Here is a 20,326-nt window from a genome sequence, read left to right on the forward strand (position 1 = left end):
AGAAATAAGCCGGGTGGGAGAGGCAGTGGAACAGATTTGCATTCAACTCCTGCTCCCTGGTTCCTGGATTGTGGCTTAGAGTAAGTGCCTTCAACTCTGTCTCATCTCTTGACCACTCAGAGCAGGTAGGAGGTTTAATGAGATAACGAGAGCAAGCCTTCCCCGTCATTGTGGACACACCCAAGGCACGATCCTCAGCCTCTTACTCTTACCTTGGTGTGGGGCTCAGAGTCCCTTTATCTGTCTTGGATTTCACCTTCCACCCATCTGACTTCCTCTTCCCCTCCACACGTCTTCCTTTCCCTATATTGGGCTCAGGGCGGTTCACCCTCGGGGATTCTGGACAAAGAGTTTCCCAATAACTGGGGCTTTGCTGCTCTGAGAACTGACTGACCCCCAGCCTGGAGATGGAATCTAAAATTGGAAGCTGGATGAGCGGAGCAGCTCCCCACACCTAATGACCCTGTCTCCTGGTGGCCGTCTCAGACTGAGAGATCCCTCTGGGGATCGATGGCTGCCTGTTCACTCTATTTCTGTATGTCGCATTAAATCTCTGCCAAACAGATTTAAAAAGAATTCTTAACTCCAATATGACGGGCCTGTTGGCAGTGTGAAATTAAGAGATTTTTTAATGGTGTGTTTTTTTAGTTTGCCACTTGACTCTATTCATTACATATTCTTTTTCGAAATGTGAATCCAAACTTCCATTGTATACTTTTTTTCCTGCCATTATTGTACATGATGATCTCTGTCTATTACATCTGAAAGAAAGAACACTGGAAGGTCTGAAATGGCTGTTGTCAGCTTTCAGAATTCCAGACAGATGACTTCAATCTATCTGAAGGAACAATGGATTATTTAGGAGAGTTGCTAAGATGCTAACCTTGCAGAACATTGTGCTTTTAAAAGTGTTGAATGAGGGGCGCCTGGGTGGTGCAGTCGGTTAAGCATCCGACTTCAGCCAGGTCACGATCTCGCGGTCCGTGAGTTCGAGCCCCGCGTCGGGCTCTGGGCTGATGGCTCAGAGCCTGGAGCCTGTTTCCGATTCTGTGTCTCCCTCTCTCTCTGCCCCTCCCCCGTTCATGCTCTGTCTCTCTCTGTCCCAAAAATAAATAAAAACGTTGAAAAAGAAAAAAAAAAGTGTTGAATGAGTAAATTTAGAAAATTTCTTATTTCCCCTCTGATTTGTAAATGTAATAGAAGTTCATTGTAAAAACTAGAAATGCAGAAAACTATCATCAAAATTAAAATTATAGCATATTCTTTCATTTTCTAAGTCTCTCTCTCATAAACTAATTAGTGATCATACTGCATGCATGGGTTGTCTTCATTTATTTAATACTGTATTATGAAGAATTTCTTACCTCATTAAATAATCTTCCATTCATGATTTTAATAGCTACTTTGCTATGTAGACGTGCCACAGATTATTAGGCTATCTCTTATTGCTACATTCCCCTATTGTTGGGTATTTAGGTTGCTGCTAATTATTTTTTGAATGATAAATATCGCCATGATGAACATCGTTGTACAAATATCTCTGTGTGCATCTCTAATTTCCTTAGAGTTATTTCTGAAAAAGCATACCCTAATGAAAGACCCTGGATCTGTGATTCCAAATGGACTTCTGGAACCACAGAACCAATTTGCATTCTCATCAGAGACTGATGGCCATTCTGCTGCACTTCACTGACCTAGGTACAAAACAACCCAACACAAAGCAAAAGCAAATGAAGCAACATTGCCGATTTACTATGTGAACGATATCATCTCATCATTGCGTTATGTTACATTTCTCTGAATTCACAGGAGGTCGACTGTTTTATCTACTGTTTTCAGTAGCCCCTTCATCTGTGGTTTCGCTCTCCTCAGTTTCAGTTACGCTCGGTCAACCGCAGTCTGCAAGTTGATCCTCCTGATGAATCAATCACATCGCCAGAAGGTCAGTAGTATCTTAACACTACGTCACAGACCCATGTCATTCAGCTCACTTCATCTTGTCATGTAGGCATTTTATCATTTCACATCGTCACAGGAAGGGTGAGTACAGTACGGTAAGATATTTTGAGAGAGAGAGGAGACAGACCACGTTCACGTAACTTTTTTTATAGTATATTGTTAAAACTTTTCTATTTTATTGTTGGTCGTTGTGTTAGTATCTTACTGTGCCTCATTTATAAATTGAACTTTATCATAGATACCTATGTGTAGGGAACCATCTGTGAATTTGGGTATCCATTGGGGGTCTTCGAATATGTCTCTATGGATAAGGGAGGGACTAACTGTATTTTCCATTGCTTTTCTTATTTTATGAATTGACTTAGGTTCTTTCCGCATTTGTCTATTGGAGCATTTGCTGACCTATGGGAGCTCTCTCTCACTCTGTTATATATGAAACGTACTAACTCTTGATCTAGTGTGTAGTGTAGGTTACCCATATCTTTCCTATTTTGTTAGAGGTCTTTTAATTTTGTTCATGGTATTTTTAGATGTACAGATGTTTAAAACTCCTATGTGGTAAAATCAATCAGACTTTCCATTCATTGTTTCTTCATTTGCTCTTATGATTACAAAGACCTTCCTTATTCTAACATCAGATAACTATTCACTTCTATTTTCTTCAATGATTTAATTTTGTAGATTTAGCTGATTAATTGTTTGGAATTTATTTTAGTGTGTGGTATGAGGTAGGAGTCTAATTTATTTATGAGGAATCTAATTTATTACTTTTAAATGTTTAAATAATTTTCTCATTATTTATGAAATAGAACTCTTGTTTTGTGCCGGCTGTCTGGTTCCAAATCCCCCTCTTATATAAACAGTATTTATAAACATTTGGGTCATTTTCTGAGTTTGTCAGTTTTTCCCCTCATTAATAACTTAATTCTTCACTAGTGCCACAGTTTTGTGACTGGAAATACATACCTCTCTTCTTTAAGAAATGTTTCTTTCTTTAATATAATAAAATATATTTATTTTGGCGAGATACTAAAAAGCTTTATTGCAATTTTGATTAGCATCCCATTAAAATTAAAAATAATTTTGCCCTTTGGGGCTCCTGGCTCGGTTAGAAGAACACATGACTCTTGATCTGAGGAATGAGTTCAAGCCCCACCTTGGGTGTAGAGATTACTAAAAATAATAGTAATAATAATACATTTTTAAAAAATCTTGCAATTTTACTTTTAATTCTTCATGTATGTTTATGGTATAGCTTTCTTTTATTTTTACAAATATATTTATAAATTTCTCCACATTTGGTTAATCAAATATCAAGTGTTTTACACTGTTTGTTATGATTATGAAATAATTTTTTTTCCACATTAAATTATTAGGTGTTTTCCCCTGGTTAAAAACCTAATGGCTTATGCATATTTGTTTGTAATAATCTGTCTTACTGAGCTCTCTTATTGGTTCTAATAGGTTTTTGTTGATCTTTGAAAATAATAAAAATTATATATGTTTATATATTTATCAATGATGCTTTATTTTATTTTTGTTTTTACTTATTATATTTATTTTTATTTTATTTTTTCCTTTTTCTTATTCTGCTGAATACAGATTCCTAAACAGTGGCAAAATAATGGTGATCATGGCAAACATTCTTTTCTTGCTACTGAATTTAATGGAAATTCTTTTAAATTGACTCATAAAGAGGGGCGCCTGAGTGGCTCAGTTGGTTGTGTCCGACTTCGGCTTAGGTCATGATCTCGGGATTCATGGGTTTGAGCCCTGGAGCCTACTTCGGATTCTGTGTCTCCCTCGCTGTCTGCCCCTCCTTACTCACGCTCTGTCTCTCTCTGTCTCAAAAATAAATAAACATTAAAAAAAATTTAAAAAATAAAATAAAATAAATTGAATCATAAAGAACAGTGCCTGGTGTTGACTTAACATACTTATTATCATTTTTGACACATTAAAGAAATACGCTCTAATTTTTGATTTTACTAAGAGGGTACCCACACTGCACCCGCAGCATAAACAAGATATTAATTTAATCAAACACTTTTCCTACTTCTGTCTAGGTAATAATGCAGATTTTAGAAAATAACTTATTAATGTGCCACAGTATTTTAATAAGTTTCCAAATATTAAGCATTCCTTGTATTCATGGATGCTTCTTTACATAGTTATGTTGTATATTTATTTGAATATTTTGTGGATTTAATTTCACAGATAATTGCATTTCAATATATATTAAACAATTTTTTTTAATGTTTATTTATTTTTGAGAGAGAAAGAGAGAGACAGAGCATGAATGGGGGAGGGGCAGAGAGAGCGGGAGACACAGGATCCAAAGCAGGCTCCAGGCTGTGAGCTGTCAACCCAGAGCCATTGAGGGGCTCGAATTCATGAACCTCGAGATCACAATCTGAGCCGAAATCAGGTGTCTAACCAACTAAGCCACCCAGGTGCCCTTAAATATATATATATATATATATATTATATAATATGTATATAATCTAATCTATCTATCTATCTATCTATCTATCTATCTATCTATCTATATAAAGATTATTTTTGAGAGAGAGAGAGAGAGAGAGCAGAGAGGGGAACAGAGGATCCAAAGCAGGCTCCACACGGACAGCATTGAGCCTGATGTGGGGATGGAACCCATGAACCATGAGACCATGACTTGAGCTGAAGTCTGATGCTCAACCAACTGAGCCACCCAGGTGCCCCTGCATTTATATATGTAATTGACTTATGCTTTTCCTTTACTTTGTGCTCTTTTTCCAGGCATTTAGAAAGTAGTTGAAGTATCTCTTAAGAGATTTGAAGGAACTCACTTGGAAAATTATCTGTGCCATGATCAGTTTTGGACTTAATTCTTTGACAATTCTTTGATGTTTTCAAATTTTTTCCTGTCTGAAAATTTTCAAAGTTCTCATATAATTTTGGGCTAGTTTTGATAATTTGTATCTGTTTATTAAAGTGTCCCATTCCTTTAAGATTTTAAATCCATGTATGTGGACTTTAAAAGTACATATATATATATATATAGTATTTATTTTGAGAAAGAGAGACAAAAGGAGAGGGAGAGAGAGAATCCCAAGCAGGCTCCACACTGTCAGCATAGAGCTCAACACCGGGCCCCAACCCAGGAACCATGAGATTATGATCTGGCCACCTAACTTACTGAGCCACCCAGGTGCCCCTATCCCTTCTTTTATAAAGCAGTAAATTTGAATGATAGATTTGACCACATTCCTTGTGTATGTATGTGTAGTAATATTCTCCATTGTATTGTTTTTAAAAAATAGCTTATACTGGGGATTTTGATTTTCTTTTTGACCTCATATAATTATTTCAAAAAGTTCTTTTTAAAATGATCAAGTCTTTTGTTTCTTTTTATTTTTTGTTTTTTTTTTCAAACATTTTTAACATTTATTTTTGAGAGAGAGAGAGAGAACATGCACGCAGAAGTGGGGCAGGAGCAGAGAGAGGGGATAGAGGATTCGAAGGAGGCTCGGCACTGTGAGGAATGAGCCTGATGCGGTTTGAACTCACAGGCTGAGAGATCATGACCTGAGCTGAAATCAAGAGTTGGCTGCTTAACTGACTGAGCCACCAAAGCACCCCTTTCTTTTTGTTTTTATTTAAAAAAATTTTTTTTAACGTTTTATTTATTTTTGAGACAGAGAGAGACAGAGCATGAACGGGGGAGGGGCAGAGAGAGAGGGAGACACAGAATCGGAAGCAGGCTCCAGGCTCTGAGCCATCAGCCCAGAGCCCAACGCCGGGCTCGAACTCACGGACTGCGAGATCGTGACCCGAGCTGAAGTCGGACGCTTAACCGACTGAGCCACCCAGGTGCCCCATCTTTTTGTTTTTAAAAGGAATACTAGTAATTTTCAGTTCCTTCTTTTGTGGCTAGGGTATGTGGTCTATAAATTTTTATTCTTTAGCATTTATTGAAATCTCATTCGTGGTCTTAAAAGTATGAAGGATTGTCAGTAGGGAAAAAAATCAATCAATGTAGCTAGTAAATCATTAAATTATTTAGGCCCTTGAGAACCAATAATATCAGAAGTGGTTTGTACATATTTCAGAGTATATGCAGATTTTAGAAAGTAAATAATAAAACATTTATTTGTTTTTATTTTAATAAAACAAATTAAGTTTTATTAATGTTTACTGTACTCTTGATATGGCCACGCTGATTGTGGTAGATTGATTATAAGAATAGTCCAACTCTTCACCCCTCCCTACATCCACACCGCTGGTACTCTTCCACTCTGATTCTGAGCTCAGCCATATGACTTGCTTTACCCAATGGGATGGAAGCAAGCATAATGTAAGCAGAATCTTATAGGACTGGATTTGCTTATTCTTGCTCTCTGCGCATGACCGTGAGCATACCTGCTGGAAGATGAGAAATGGAAAAGATCCAAGCTGTTCCAGTAATCCCAGCTACCCTAGACCAGCTGACAGTCAGCCAACCTTCAGACACTAGAGCAAGCCCAGCCAAGATCAGCAGAACCCCCTAGCTGAGCCATAGCTGATCTCAGAGGCATGAAGTAGTGAGCCCAGCAGCAAATCAGCTGAGGCTCTCAGATTTCTGAGTGAAAAAGTGTTTGTTGTTGTATGTCATTAGGGTTTTGTTACATAGTTTTATTTGGGCCATAGATAACTGATGCCAGAAAGTTACCTGCCATGTGTTATAAGTAAGTTTTCCTAAAAGATCTGTGGACATTTCCAAACAGGAGCATTGATGGCATCTTCAACCTGTTTTTATTAGCTTTTAGCATATTGTGATGCATTACAATTTACCTGTTTCCAGCTAGGTAGGTTTAAAGATAATTTTCTAGTTTCAACAAAACGAATTCTCTGCCCACCCCCCCCCCCAATGGAAAGTGGATTATAAAGTTTCTTGCAAAATAACACTAATACAAGTAAACAAGAGCAAAAAATGAACCAAACTTCCAAAGTGGTTGAGCAACATTTCTTTTACTCCTACTATAAGTCTTCATCAGTCACACCAAGAGGTCAAAGCAACCATGATGTAATCAGATCTTGCAAGAAGTCTAAATATATACTAGACTGTGAAATGCTATCTACAAGTCATGTGAAGCCCTCCCAGTAGCAAGGCATTTAAAACTAAGCATTCAGAGCCTGAAGTGTATGTATTTTTAAGCCATATTTAAGTTATACAATATTCAATTCAAATGTATTAAAGCACGTAAAATCTGTTTTGAGATTTCTGTTTGAAAGACAAGAAGCCACACGTCACAGGGTATACACTTGTTCTTCCTTTCTGGGTAAAAGCCACTGAGATTATACCCAGAAAACCACATCACAACAATGTAAAAGTATTTTCCTTTATTAGCAAAACATGTTTGAAAACAGGTAAATCCATTGTTATACATCTGAAAAAACAAGGTTTAGCACAAATTGTTCGGTATGGGAGGTTTTATAAATACGTTGGATGAAAGTACAGATGTCTTGGTTGAGAATGTCTCCAAGATGATCTTTCAGTAATTAAATGCACAAAGCACATTGTGCATGTACGGTGAGCCAGTCTAGTACATTCTTTAAGTGTGCTAGAAAAGAGTTTTTCAACAGTACATTACTTCTTTAATAACAATTTTTAAAACCCCACTGTTTTATGGTGGAGACGAATGGAAAACAGAGTGTGTGTAGTTACAGATGGAATGGCTGATTCTACTGGAATAAAACAGGTCCTAGGGTGAGTCACGGATTGCATCCTTCGTGAAATTTATCCATTGTCTCCATCATGGATCAGGAAATACACCAAACTGAAGCCAGAGGTGTTTTTGATATAGCTTACAACAAAAGTGGGAGAATCTTTATAACATACTCAGAAGAGAAGGGCCGTGACCATGGGTATTATTTGTCCCTCACAGAGGAGAGGTGGTTATCTCATGGTAAAATGTGTCAAAGATTCATCAAATTTAAAGATAGAGTGAAACACATTTTTTCTCATGCAGAAAGATAAGCATTCTAAAATTTGATGATTTGTTTTCCCTCTGGTGACCAGGCAGACATTTTTGAAGAAACTAACCCATTTAATGTGTCCGTTCAAGGTTGAGGTGATGTTTTAACAAGTTGAGAAACAGGTTTTTGACAGAAACGTGTGCTAAGGAAAGAGCATTTTGAAAGCAGGTGTCTGGAATGTTTCATCCTTATGTGATTTTGTAGCTGAAGACAATATGTGTCACATGTAATACTTCTCAAATATGCATACCCAGAAACCTCAGAATTCAAAAAAAATCTAACTTGCTTTAAAAACCATTCAAATAATTTTGTTGTTTTTGAGTTTACTTGGTTAAAATAAAACAAACTGCACCTTCCAAATATTTGACATGAATAACTGATTGACAGCTGAGATAATGGAAATTTACTAACAGAATTTTAGCGAAAAAAAACACACCCCTTTGCATAATAGATTCAAAGAGTGAAGGCAACGTTCGGTTTAATTCTTTGATGTAGTTCTGTGGGCTTTTGTAAGTAGCATTTTGACCATGGAAGCCATTAAAATTAAATACTGACATACACTGAATTTAGAACCTGACTTTTGAATCCGTGTCATGGTGATTTTTAAAAACAACGAAACATGTTCGACCCCACTGCCTTCTCAAGGCTATGTTTTTCAAATGCAAGGTCTTGTGGAATGCTGGTAGATGCAGGATGGATGGTCCAAACTGCCTTTTCAATATCTTTTATTGTCCCTGACCATACACACTGTGGAGACAGTTTGAAAACCACTACTTTAAGCCATATTTGTTTCATTTCTATTTTGTCTTCTAGAGACTCTAAGTCATGTAGGACCTAACATAATGTAATACAGTGTTTTTTGTTTTGGGGTTTATTTTGACATCTTTTATTTCCAACAGATTTTACTTCTTTATATTTAATTCTGTGTTACCTGGCATATAAACTGTTTTTCTTTTTATATCAGAATGTCATTGTAGGATGTACCTTCACCAAAAGTAATACAATCCTATTTGTTCAGCTTAGCACTTTTTTGTTGGTTTGAAATTTACATTGTCTGACATGAGCACTGTGGCTCTACTTTTGTTGTCTGGTTTACCTTTGTTCAGTCTTTCACAATTAAACTTTCTGTGTTACTTTGTTTTAGATTTTCGAAGATAGGGTGTAGGTGCACTTTCATTTTGATATGAATTAGGTAGTCGTTTTGTTTTAGAAGGGTATTTAACTGATTTACAGTTATTGTCAAACTGCCATCTTAATCTCATTTCTTCATCTTGTTTTTTGTTTTGCCAAAAACTTACTCATATCTCTGATGTGGAGACCAAAGGCGAAAGAAAAATTTTAAACTTCCCTACAATTTACAGCCCATTGACAAGTCCTTGAGACAGACAGAGTGACCTTCTTCCAGGAACTCAACTGCTTTGATATTAATACTTTGCTAAGGGCAAAAAGCAACCTTAGCTTGACCTTATCATAACCTCCAGGATCCTGTAAGTCTTCTTTAATATACAAATAAATCCCTTTGAAAACTTTCTTTATCTCTACCCCCCAAGGTATATGTTAGCAATCATCCTCTAAGCATATGGCCCATTGATGTACACCTGAAGGGTCTCATGACTAAGGTTTTACTACACAGTAGTAAATGACCTTATCCTAACAACAGCTAGCCCCTCAATGTCCTGGAAATCTTGCTTCCAAATTCCTTAGGAACTTATGCTATCCCTAACCCCCTCCCAATTTAAAAGTATATGATCAGCCACTCCTGACAACCTCAGTGCAGCTCTTTCTGTCCACAGGTCCTGTCTCTGTGCTTTAATAAAATCACCCTTTTTGCACCAAAGATGCCTCAAGAATTCTTTCTTGACCATTCACTCCCAAACCCCAACATTTAATATCAGCTCCCGTCAAAAAGAAGTAAAACCAGTTGATCATTGAAGTAGTAATTAGTAAAAGTTTATTGTGCACACCGCAAAAAGACAGTTTGCAGACCAGGAGTACTCAAACCAAAACATGAAGTGGGGCTCAGGGGTATATTGTTATAAGAAGCTTATATAGTGAGAAAGCACTGACAGTTTATTCTTCACAAGGGTTATAATATTAGAATTTTCTTAAGTGATAAATAATTGGTCAGTGGTTACTTCATATCAACCTTGGGGAACAGATCAAGTTTTGCTTATGATTTCCAGAAGCAAAAGCAAGAAATGACCTAGGTCAAGTTAGTCTTGCAAAATAAGCTGACTTCAGCTCTGTTTGTATGACTAACCTGGTTTTGTCTGCTCAGGGAATTTTCAAGGCTCGTCTCTAGTTTGGTTTTCGTTTCGAGAATTCCCTCCCTTTTGGTCATTCTCTCAGCAGGTTGAGAGTATCACGTTATTCTCCTTACCACTGTTGATGTAATCAGGCCAAAGAATCATATATCTGCTGTTTCCATTAGTTGAGTAGTCAGGCCAGAGGGCCATGTAGTCACTATCTTCATCATTTGTGTAGTTATTGTTGATTCCATCCAGTTGCCTAATCCTTTGTGAATACCATGTGGCATGTGAGTGGGGACTGACAGGTGTTTAAAACCTGAGAGAGTATACGATACGCTAGTGAGATTAATATGATGATTATAGGGAGAACAATAGCCACAGATTGAGAAATTCCCCAGAGCTGAGACTGTAGACACCGAGATTTAACCAGTTAAATAACTCAAATGGGTTATAGGCATAACACGATGTCTCGGCAAACACATATCCTCATGATTACTTAGGACAGGATGAATATGAGGATGTTTTATTTCAGGAGGCAGTGTTGCAGGTGAATTTTCACCTGCTTTAGGTCTCATTCTGATGTGAGCAATCAGGTAATTTAATGAGAGGCATTTCTATGGAAACAGAAGAAAAACAAAGGTTAATAGTTTAAGCAAATTATAAATTCAGTTTCTGAGTTTGGAGAGCAGCCAGTTGAGAAGATTTCTAGACGTCGGGTTCTAAGCATCTTTAGATGGAGTGAAGGCAGGCAGCAGCAATCTGACACATTCCTGGTTTGCAGTGTGAATGTCTCTGGTGAGCTCTGAGTGGCTGCATAGCAGTAGGCATGGAGATTGTCCACACATGAGCTGTTGTGCTGATTTCTTTGAAGTGTATATCAAGTTATCCAGCTTTAGTTGCATGGCTTCCAGAAAAGGGCAGTTTTAGCTGTATAGTGATTGCAAGTCAAAAGAGTGAGAGAAAATGGAAAATGTTAGTTTGGAGAGTTCTAGCCAAATGTTGGAGAAAACTTGGAAGTATTCAGGATCTAGTCCAGTTTATAGGTGGAAAACAAAATCTCAATTAACAACACTGGAATCTGGTATCTACAAAGGTACATGACTGAAACATAATTTTTCTCTTTATAATCATCCCCATTTCTATGAAAAGAAACCACAGTAAGACTAATTTGTTTGCAAATTAAGTCTTGTTTTAATAAACTTGGCCTGGATATTTATAGAGGTGCAGCAAGAATAGTGATTGACCATATAGGCTGTTTTAAATCTGCTTTGGGGCGCCTGGGTGGCTTAGTTGGTTAAGCATCTGACTTCACCTCAGGTTATGATCTCACCGTTCATGAGTTTAAGCCTTGCGTGGGGCTCTGTGCTGACAGCTCAGAGCCTGGAGCCTGCTTCGGATTCTGTGTCTCCCTCCTCTCTCTGCCCCTCCTCCGCTTGCGCTCTCTCTCTCAAAAATAAATAAACACTAAGATATTAAAAACAAGTATATCTTTTTCATAAGGAATTTTTCATAAGGACTTTTTCATAAGGAATTTCAGATTGGACTTTGAAAACCCTCTTGAAGCTAGGAAGCTAAGCCTAGGATTTACCCAGTTGGTCCCTTTACAAGGAGAAAAGATTCTTACTGAACTTATGCAAATTAATACATTGTCATGAAAAACAAGAGTATTCAGTAAGAGTTTCCAAATTATGCAGGGGACAGATAGGGAGCAAAAGATAAATGTTTCAACCTTTGTTGCAAATATGTACCGTCAAATTGTTGTAAGTTATAGATTAAACTAGATGAAAAAAAGAATTCTTTATATCTGGAAAACAAAACATTAAAGAATTAACAATAGTTTCGTGTGTGTGTGTTTTTTGTTTTGTTTTGTTTGTTTTGTTTGCTTGTTTTCCCCTCCTTCAGAGTTTCTTATCCTCATGGAGCTCAGTACAGATCTGTGGAAAGGTTCTCATCACAGAGAACTGGCAATTGTTTTAAATGAAGTAGTAAAAATTATAATCATCCTCATCAGTTCATTCAGTGTTACACAATTACTGTTTTGCTTCATCTTGGGTTAGCAGCTTTATGAATCAATCAGTTTTCCATTGAAGTTTTAAAATTCTTACTCAGTTTAATGTTATAGTCTTAAAGTCACCAGAAACCTGCATTTTAAATTACTTGGTAGGGTCCTTTCTGTGAATCTCTTTGAGGATAAAACACTTTTGTTTGTAATTGATCAGAATGCTTTTAGAGAAGAATTGAGAGTAAAAAATAATTGTGAATGACAAAAACCTTAAAAATAGCCATGGTTAAAGATCCAAACCAAGATGCAATTGACTTAGTTATCCATTCAACCAAAGTGACAATTAAAAGACTTCAAAGGCAAGTAAAACCTTGGCTCTAATAGAGATGACTCCGTTATTTTTTGAAGTAATCAGAGACTTGAAAGAGACAATGTAAAGCACAGGAAATAATTTCATAAGACACAGAATCTTTATTTCCTAGGCAGATTACATTGTAGGTAAAGAAACTTTGTTTATAATTCCTTATAAAAAGCAGACCACCAATCTAAAAAAATAAAAAACACATTATCCTTTTAACAGAGATAAAACCAAGTTCTAACACTGCATCAGTATACTTTTGATATTAAAATTGTCTCTTTAAAAAATAAATCCATTCCAATCTTAGCTTGACCATTCATAAAATTCCTTTCAGAAGATTCATTTTCCATAAACCTTTTACAACTTCCTATATCCATTTAGTTTTGTCCTTTTTCTTTTCTTAATTTCAAACAATCATTTATATCTTTCCTTACCCAGCCCCCCTCCTCCCACACCATATTCTATTTTCCTTACTTAGTTTTCATACAGAGTCATTTTTTATCCCTTTTTTTAAACCTAGTAGTTTTATTTTACATATCAGTTATAAATTTTTACTATTGGTAGTCTTTGCTTTCCAGTGAAAACTAGGAATTAGGCAATAGTGAACTATCATATTTAGTATCCTGTACTGGATTAGCAATTTTAAATATATTTCATAATTCCTAGAAGTATTTTCTCCCTTGTAGTAAGTATTTCAGTGTGGCACAGAACATGTTTATCAATACTCAAATACCTTTTGTCTCTGTAAAAAATTAAAAAGCCCAAGTAGATAAACTTATGCTTAGCATTTAATGTTTATTTTGTTTGGAGATGATTTAGAAATCCAATGAATATCCATGGACTTCGTGTAAACTTTTATCTTACTTATATTTATTTAAATTACTTTCTTTAAACAAGTACCAGCACCTGCTTACTCACCAGCCTGAGTCATTGGCGGGTTTCTTTGGATCTCACTTCTGATCCTGTGGAATGTCAAAAGTTCAGAAATAACAGAAGTGAAACAGATGAATCACCAAAGCAGTAATTAGTAAAAGTGTATTGTGCTCACCCAACAAGACAGTTGGCAGAATGGAAGCACTTAAACCAAAATATGAAGCGAGGCTCAGGGGTGCATTGTTATAAAGAAGCGTATGTAGCGAGAAAGCAGTGACTATTCTTCATGATGATTGGTTAGAATATTGGAATTTCTTTAAATGATAGGGAATTGGTCAGTGGTTCCTTCATATAACCTTGGGAAGCAGTTCAAATTTTGCTTATGATTTCTAGAAGCAAAAGCAAGAAGTGACCCGGGTCAAGTTAGTCTTAACAAAATAAGCTGACTTCAGCTTTGTTTACCCGACCAAACTGGTTTTATCTGCTCAAGGAATTTTCAAGGTTGGTCTCAGCTTGTTTTTGATTTTAACACTCCTATTTCCAATCCTTCCGATCCTATGTGTACTGTTTTATTTAAAATTTTCTTTCTCTTATAATGATTCATACAACATGGTTTAAATTCTATGAATAACTACATTTAATTAAAAATACCTCATTATTAGGGGAGTCTGGGTGGTTCAGTTGGTAAAGCTCTAGTCATGATCTCACAGTTGTGAGTTTGAGCCCTGCATTGGGCTTTGTGCTGACAGCTCAGAGCCTGGAGCCTGTTTCAGATTCTGTCTCCCTCTCTTTTAGCCCCTCGCCTGCTCACTCTCTGTCTGTCTCTCTCTCTCAAAAATGAATAAACATTTTAAAAAAGATTGTCATTATTAGTTTTGTTAATTTTTATCTTTTCTTTTAGAATAAATTCTGATATTCATTTTATTCACTTAAAAAAATTTATTTACTTATTTAAGTAATCTCTACACCCAATGTGGGGCTCGGAACTCATGACCCCAAGGTCAAGGGTCATATTCTTTACTGACTGAGGCAGCCAGGTGCCCCTCATTTTATTCTTTTAACCATATTTACAACAAGTATTTATGCAAAGCTATGATTATGGAATTTCATTGCTCACTACCAATATTTTATATTTTAGTTTATCTAGTTTTAAATTTATTAGTGTGATTTTTTAAAATAATTTATTTATTTTAAAATTTATATCCAAGTTAGTTATCATATAGTGCGACAATAATTTCAGGAGTAGATTCCTTAATGCCCCTTGCCCATTTAACTCATCCCACCCCCACAACCCTTCCAGCAACTCTCTACTTGTTCTCTGTACTTAAGAGTTTCTTATGTTTTGTCCCCCTCCATGTTTTTATATTATTTTTGCTTCCATTCCCTTATGTTCATCTATTTTGTATCTTAAAGTCATCATATGCATAAAGTCATATGATATTTATCTTTCTCTGACTAATTTTGCTCAGCGTGATACCCTCTAGTTCTATCCACACAGTTGCAAATGGCAATATTTCATTCTTTTTGATTGCTGAGTAGTACTCCATATATATATATATATATATATATATATATATATATATATACCACATCTTCTTTATCCATTCATCTGTTGATGGACATTTGGGCTCTTTCCATACTTTGGCTATTGTCGATAGTGCTGCTATAAATGTTGGGGTGCATGTGCTCCTTCGAAACAACACACCTGTATCCCTTGGATAAATACCCAGTAGAGCAATTGCCGGGTCATAGGGTAGTTCTATTTTTAATTTTTTGAGGAACCTCCATACTGTTGTCCAGAGTATCTGCACCAGTTTGCATTCCCACCAGCAGTGCAAGAGAGATCCTCTCTCTCCACATCCTCACCAACATCTGTCATTGCCTGAGTTGTTAATGTTAGCCATTCTGATAGGTGTGAGGTGGTATCTCATTGTGGTTTTGATTTGTATTTCCCTGATGATGGGTGATGTTGAGCATTTTTTCATGTGTTGGGTGGCCATCTGGATGTCTTCTTTGGAGAAGTGTCTATTCATGTCTTTTGCCCATTTCTTCACTGGATTATTTGTTTTTTCGGTATTGAATTTGAGAAGTTCTTTATAGATTCTGGATACTAACCCTTTATCTGATATGTCATTTGCAAGTATCTTCTCCAATTTTGTCAGTTGCCTTTTAGTTTTGCTGATTGCTTCCTTCACTGTGCAGAAACTTTTTATTTTGATGAGGTCCCAATAGTTCATTTTTGCTTTTGTGTCCTTTGACTCTGGAGACGTGTTGAGTAAGAAGTTGCTGTGGCCAAGGTCAAAGAGGCTTTTGCCTGCTTTCTTTTCCAGGATTTTAATGGCTTCCTGTCTTACCTTTAGGTCTTTTATTCATTTTGAGTTTTATTTTTGTGTATGGTGTAAGAAAGTGATCCAGGTTCATTCTTCTGCATGTCACTACCAGTTTTCCCAGCACCGTTTACTGAAGAGACTATATTCCATTGGATATTCTTTTCTGCTTTGTCAAAGATTAGTTGGTCATATGTTTATGGGTCCATTTCTGGGTTCTCTATTCTGTTCCATTGATTTGAGTGTCTGTTTTTGTGCCAGTACCATACTGTCTTGATGATTACAGCTTTGTAATACAGCTTGAAGTCCAGGATTGTGATGCCTCCAGCTTTGGTTTTCTTCTTCAGGATTGTTTTGGCTATTCAGTGTCTTTTCTGGTTCCATACACATTTTAGGATTGTTTGTTCTAGCTCTGTGAAGAATACTGCTGTTATTTTGATAGAGATTACATTGAATGTGTAGATTGCTTTGGGTAGTATTGACATTTTAACAATATTTGTTCTTCCTATTGAGGATAATGGAATCTTTTTCCATTTTTTTGTGTTTTCTTCAATTTCTTTCATAAGCTTTCCATAGTTTTCAGTGTATAGATTTTTCACCTCTTTGGTGAGATTTATTCCTAGGTATTTTATGGTTTTTGGTGCAATTGTAAATGGGATCGATTCCTTGATTTCTCTTTCTGTTTCTTCATTGTTGGTGTATAGGAATGCAACTGATTTCTGTGCATTGATTTTATATCCTGCAACTTTGCTGAATTCATGAATCAATTCTAGCAGTTTTTTTGTGGAAGCTTTTGGGTTTTCCATATAGAGTATCATGTCATCTTCAAAGAGTGAAAGGTTGACCTCCTCCTGACTTTTGTTCCTTTGTGTTGTCTGATTGCTGAGGCTAAAACTTCCAATACTATGTTGGCTAACAGTGGCAAGAGTAGATATCCCTGTCTTGTTCCTGATCTTAGGGGAAAGGCTCTCAGGTTTTCCCCATTGAGGGTGATATTAGCATTGAGTCTTACAATTATGGCTTTTATGATCTTGAGGTATGATCCTTCTATCCCTACTTTCTTGAGGGTTTTTATCAAGAAAGGATGCTGTATTTTGTCAAATGCTTTCTCTGCATCTATTGAGAGGATCCTATGGTTCTTGTCCTTTCTTTTATTGATGTGATGTATCACTTTGATTACTTTGTGGATATTTAACCAGCCCTGCATCCCACGTATAAATCCCACTTGGTCATGGTGAATAATTTTTAATGTATTGTTGGATCCAGTTGGCTATTATCTTGTTGAGGATTTTTGCATCCGTGATCATCAGAGAAATTGGTCTGTAATTCTCCTTTTTACAGCATCATAGAAGCTTCATAGAAAGAGTTTGGAAGTTTTCCTTCCATTTCTATTTTTTTGGAACAGCTTCAAGAGAATAGGTATTAACTCTTATTTAAATGTTTGGTAAAATTCCTGTGGAAAGCCATCTGGCGCTGGACTCTGTTTTTTGGGGGAGATTTTTGATTACTAATTCGATTTCTTTTGTGGTTATGGGTCGTTCAAATTTTCTATTTCTTCTGGTTTCAGTTTTGGTAGTTTATATGTTTCTAGAAATTTGTCCATATCTTCCAGATTGCCCACTTTATTGGTGTATAACTGATTATAATATTCTGTTATTATTGTTTGTATTTCTGCTGTGTTGGTTGTGATCTGTCCTCTTTCCTTCTTGATTTTATTTATTTGGGTCCTTTCCTTTTTCTTTTTGATCAAACTGGCTAGGGGCTTATCAATTTTGTTAATTCTTTCAAAGAATCAGCTTCTGGTTTCATTGATCTGTTCTACTGTTTTTGTTTTTGTTTTGGTTTCGATAGCATTGATTTCTGCTCTAATATTTATTATTTCCTGTCCTCTGCTGGTTTGGGGTTTTATTTGCTGTTGTTTTTCAAGCTTTTTAAGGTGTGAGGTAGGTTGTGTATCTGAGACATGTCTTCCTTCTTTAGGAAGGCCTGAGTTGCTATATACTTTCCTCTTAGACCACCTTTGCTGTGTCCCAGAGATATTGGGCTGTGGTGTTAGCATTTTCACTGGCTTCCACGTACTTTTTAATTTCCTCTTTAACTTCTTGGTTAGCCCATTCGTTCTTTAGTAGGATGTTCTTCAGTCTCCAAGTATTTGTTACTTTCTGAGTTTTTTCTTGTGTTTGATTTCGAGTTTCATAGCGTTGTGGTCTGAAAATATACACAGTATGATCTCAATCTTTTTGTACTTGTGTCCCTGTATGTGGTCTGTTCTGGACACTGTTCCATGTGCATTGGAGAAGAATGTATATTCCACTGCTTTAGGATGAAATGTTTTGAATATATCTGTTAAATCCATCTGGTCCAGTGTGCCATACAGAGCCATTGTTTCCTTGTTGAGTTTCTGTTTAGATGATATGTCCATTGTTGTAAGTGGGGTGTTGAAGTCCCCTACTATTATGGTATTATTATCAATGAGTTTCTGTATGTTTGTGATTAATTGATTTATATATTTGGGTTCTTCCATATTTGGAGCATAAATGTGTACAATTATTAGATCTTCTTGGTGGATAGACCCCTTATTTATGATATTATGCCCTTCTTCATCTCTTGATACAGTCTTTATTTTAAAATCTAGATTGTCTGATATAATTATGGCTCCTCTGGCTTTCTTTTGTTGACCATTAGCATGATAGATGGTTCTCCATCCCCTTACTTTCAATCTGAAGGTGTCTTTAGATCTAAAGTGGGTCTCTTGTAAGCAGCATATAGATGGATCTTGTTTTCATATCCATTCTGTTACCCTGTGTCTTTTGATTGGAATATTTAATCCATTGACATTTAGAATGAGTACTGAAAGATAGGAATTTATTGCTATTATGTTGCCTGTAGAGTCGGAGTTTCTGGTGGTGTTCTCTGGTCCTTTCTAGTCTTTGTTGCTTTTGGTCTTTTTTTTTTTTTTTTGTCTTTTCTCTCTCAGAGAGTCCCCCTTAAAATTTCTTGCATGGATGGTTTAGTGGTCACAAACTCCTTTAATTTTTGTTTGTCTGGGAAACATTTTACCTCTCCTGCTATTTTGAATGACAGCCTTGCTGGATAAAGAATACTTGGCTGCATATTGTTCTTATTCAGCACATTGAATATATACTGGCACTCCTCTCTGGCCTGCCAAGTTTTTGTGGATAGGTCTGCTGTGAACCTGATCTGTCTTCCCTTGTAGGTTAAGAACTATTTTTCCTTTGCTGCTTTCATGATACTTTGCTTGCCTGAGTATTTTGTGAATATGACTATGATATGCCTTGTTGATGGTCAGTTTTTGTTGAATCTACTGGGAGTCCTCTGTGCTTCCTGGGTTTTGATGTCTGTGTCTTTCCCCAGGTTAGGAAACTTTCCTGCTATGATTTGCTCACATAAACCTTCTACCCCTTTTTCTCTCTCTTCATCTTTTGGGACTCCTATGATTGTGATGTCATTCCTTTTTAATGAGTCACTAATTTCTCTAATTCTTTTAAAAAAATTTTTTTTTTACATTTATTTATTTTTGAGAGACAGAGAGAGACAGAGTGTGAGCAGGGGAGGGGCAGAGACAGAGGGAGACACAGAATCTGAAGCAGGTTCCAGGCTCCAAGCTGTCAGCACAGAGCCTGATGCGGGGCTTGAACTCACAAACTGTGAGATCATGACCTGAGCCGAAGTTGGATACTTAACCGACTGAGCCACCCAGGTGCCCCTGATTTCTCTAATTCTTAAATCATGCTCTTTTGCCTTAGTTCCCCTCTTTTTTCTGCTTTATTGTTTGCCTTAAGTTTGTCCTCTATATCACTGATTCGCAAGGATTCATCCATCCTTGCCGTCATGACATCCATTCGAGATTGCAGCTCAGTTATAGCATTTTTATTTCATCCTGACTAGCTTTTACTTCTAAAAAAGGGACTCTAATCTATTTTCAACCCCAGCTAGTATTCTTATTATCGTGATTCTAAATTCTGTTTCAGACATCTTGCCTGTGTCTGTGTTGATTAAGTCTCTGGCTGTCATTTCTTCTTGTTCTTCCTTCTAGGGTGAATTCCTTCGTTTCGTCATTTTGAAGGAAGAAAATGAATTAATAGGGTAAAAAAAATTAAAATTAAAAAATAAAAAAAAATACAAAAAATCCAATAAAAGATGCTGGATCCTAGGTGTGTTTTGGTCTGATTGTTGAAAGGAGCTTGATAGATTAGAGAAAAAAGGGAAATATAAGAAATGAAAAAAAAGGCAAAAAGAAAAAAAAAGGAAAGAAGCAGAAAAAAAGGGAGAATGTTTGAAAACTTGAAAAATGAATATAATAAGATAGAATAAAATGAAATGATAGAAGGAAAATAGGATTTAAATAATTTACAAAAAAGCAAAAAATATAGTAGAAAAAATTAAAGAAAATATTTTTAATAAAAATGAAAAATAAAAATAATTTTTTTCTCTTTCTGTATTCAAGAGTAAGAAAAGAAAAAGAAAAAAAAATTGAATAGATGGACCAGCAAACAGACTGAAATACGATTGAAATTACATCAGTTTCTGCTAGAAG

General features: G+C 36.2%; 1 long non-coding RNA gene across 2 annotated transcripts; it reads right to left on the reverse strand.

The window, feature by feature from the left end:
* Nucleotides 1-9,887: 9,887 nt before the first annotated feature.
* On the reverse strand, nucleotides 9,888-13,715 carry LOC147576027 (uncharacterized). Of its 2 annotated transcripts, XR_015241998.1 has the most exons (3): nucleotides 13,617-13,715; nucleotides 13,487-13,530; nucleotides 9,888-11,112 (listed from the first exon to the last, which is right to left on the reverse strand). It is a non-coding gene; the product is annotated as an uncharacterized LOC147576027 (long non-coding RNA). The 2 variants fall into 2 exon arrangements; XR_015241997.1 differs by having other exon boundaries at nucleotides 13,487-13,637.
* Nucleotides 13,716-20,326: the final 6,611 nt, after the last annotated feature.

This window comes from Puma concolor, chromosome D2, assembly GCF_028749965.1.
Source record: "Puma concolor isolate L17-30 chromosome D2, mPumCon1.1.hap2, whole genome shotgun sequence".
NCBI classification, from domain to species: domain Eukaryota; kingdom Metazoa; phylum Chordata; class Mammalia; order Carnivora; family Felidae; genus Puma; species Puma concolor.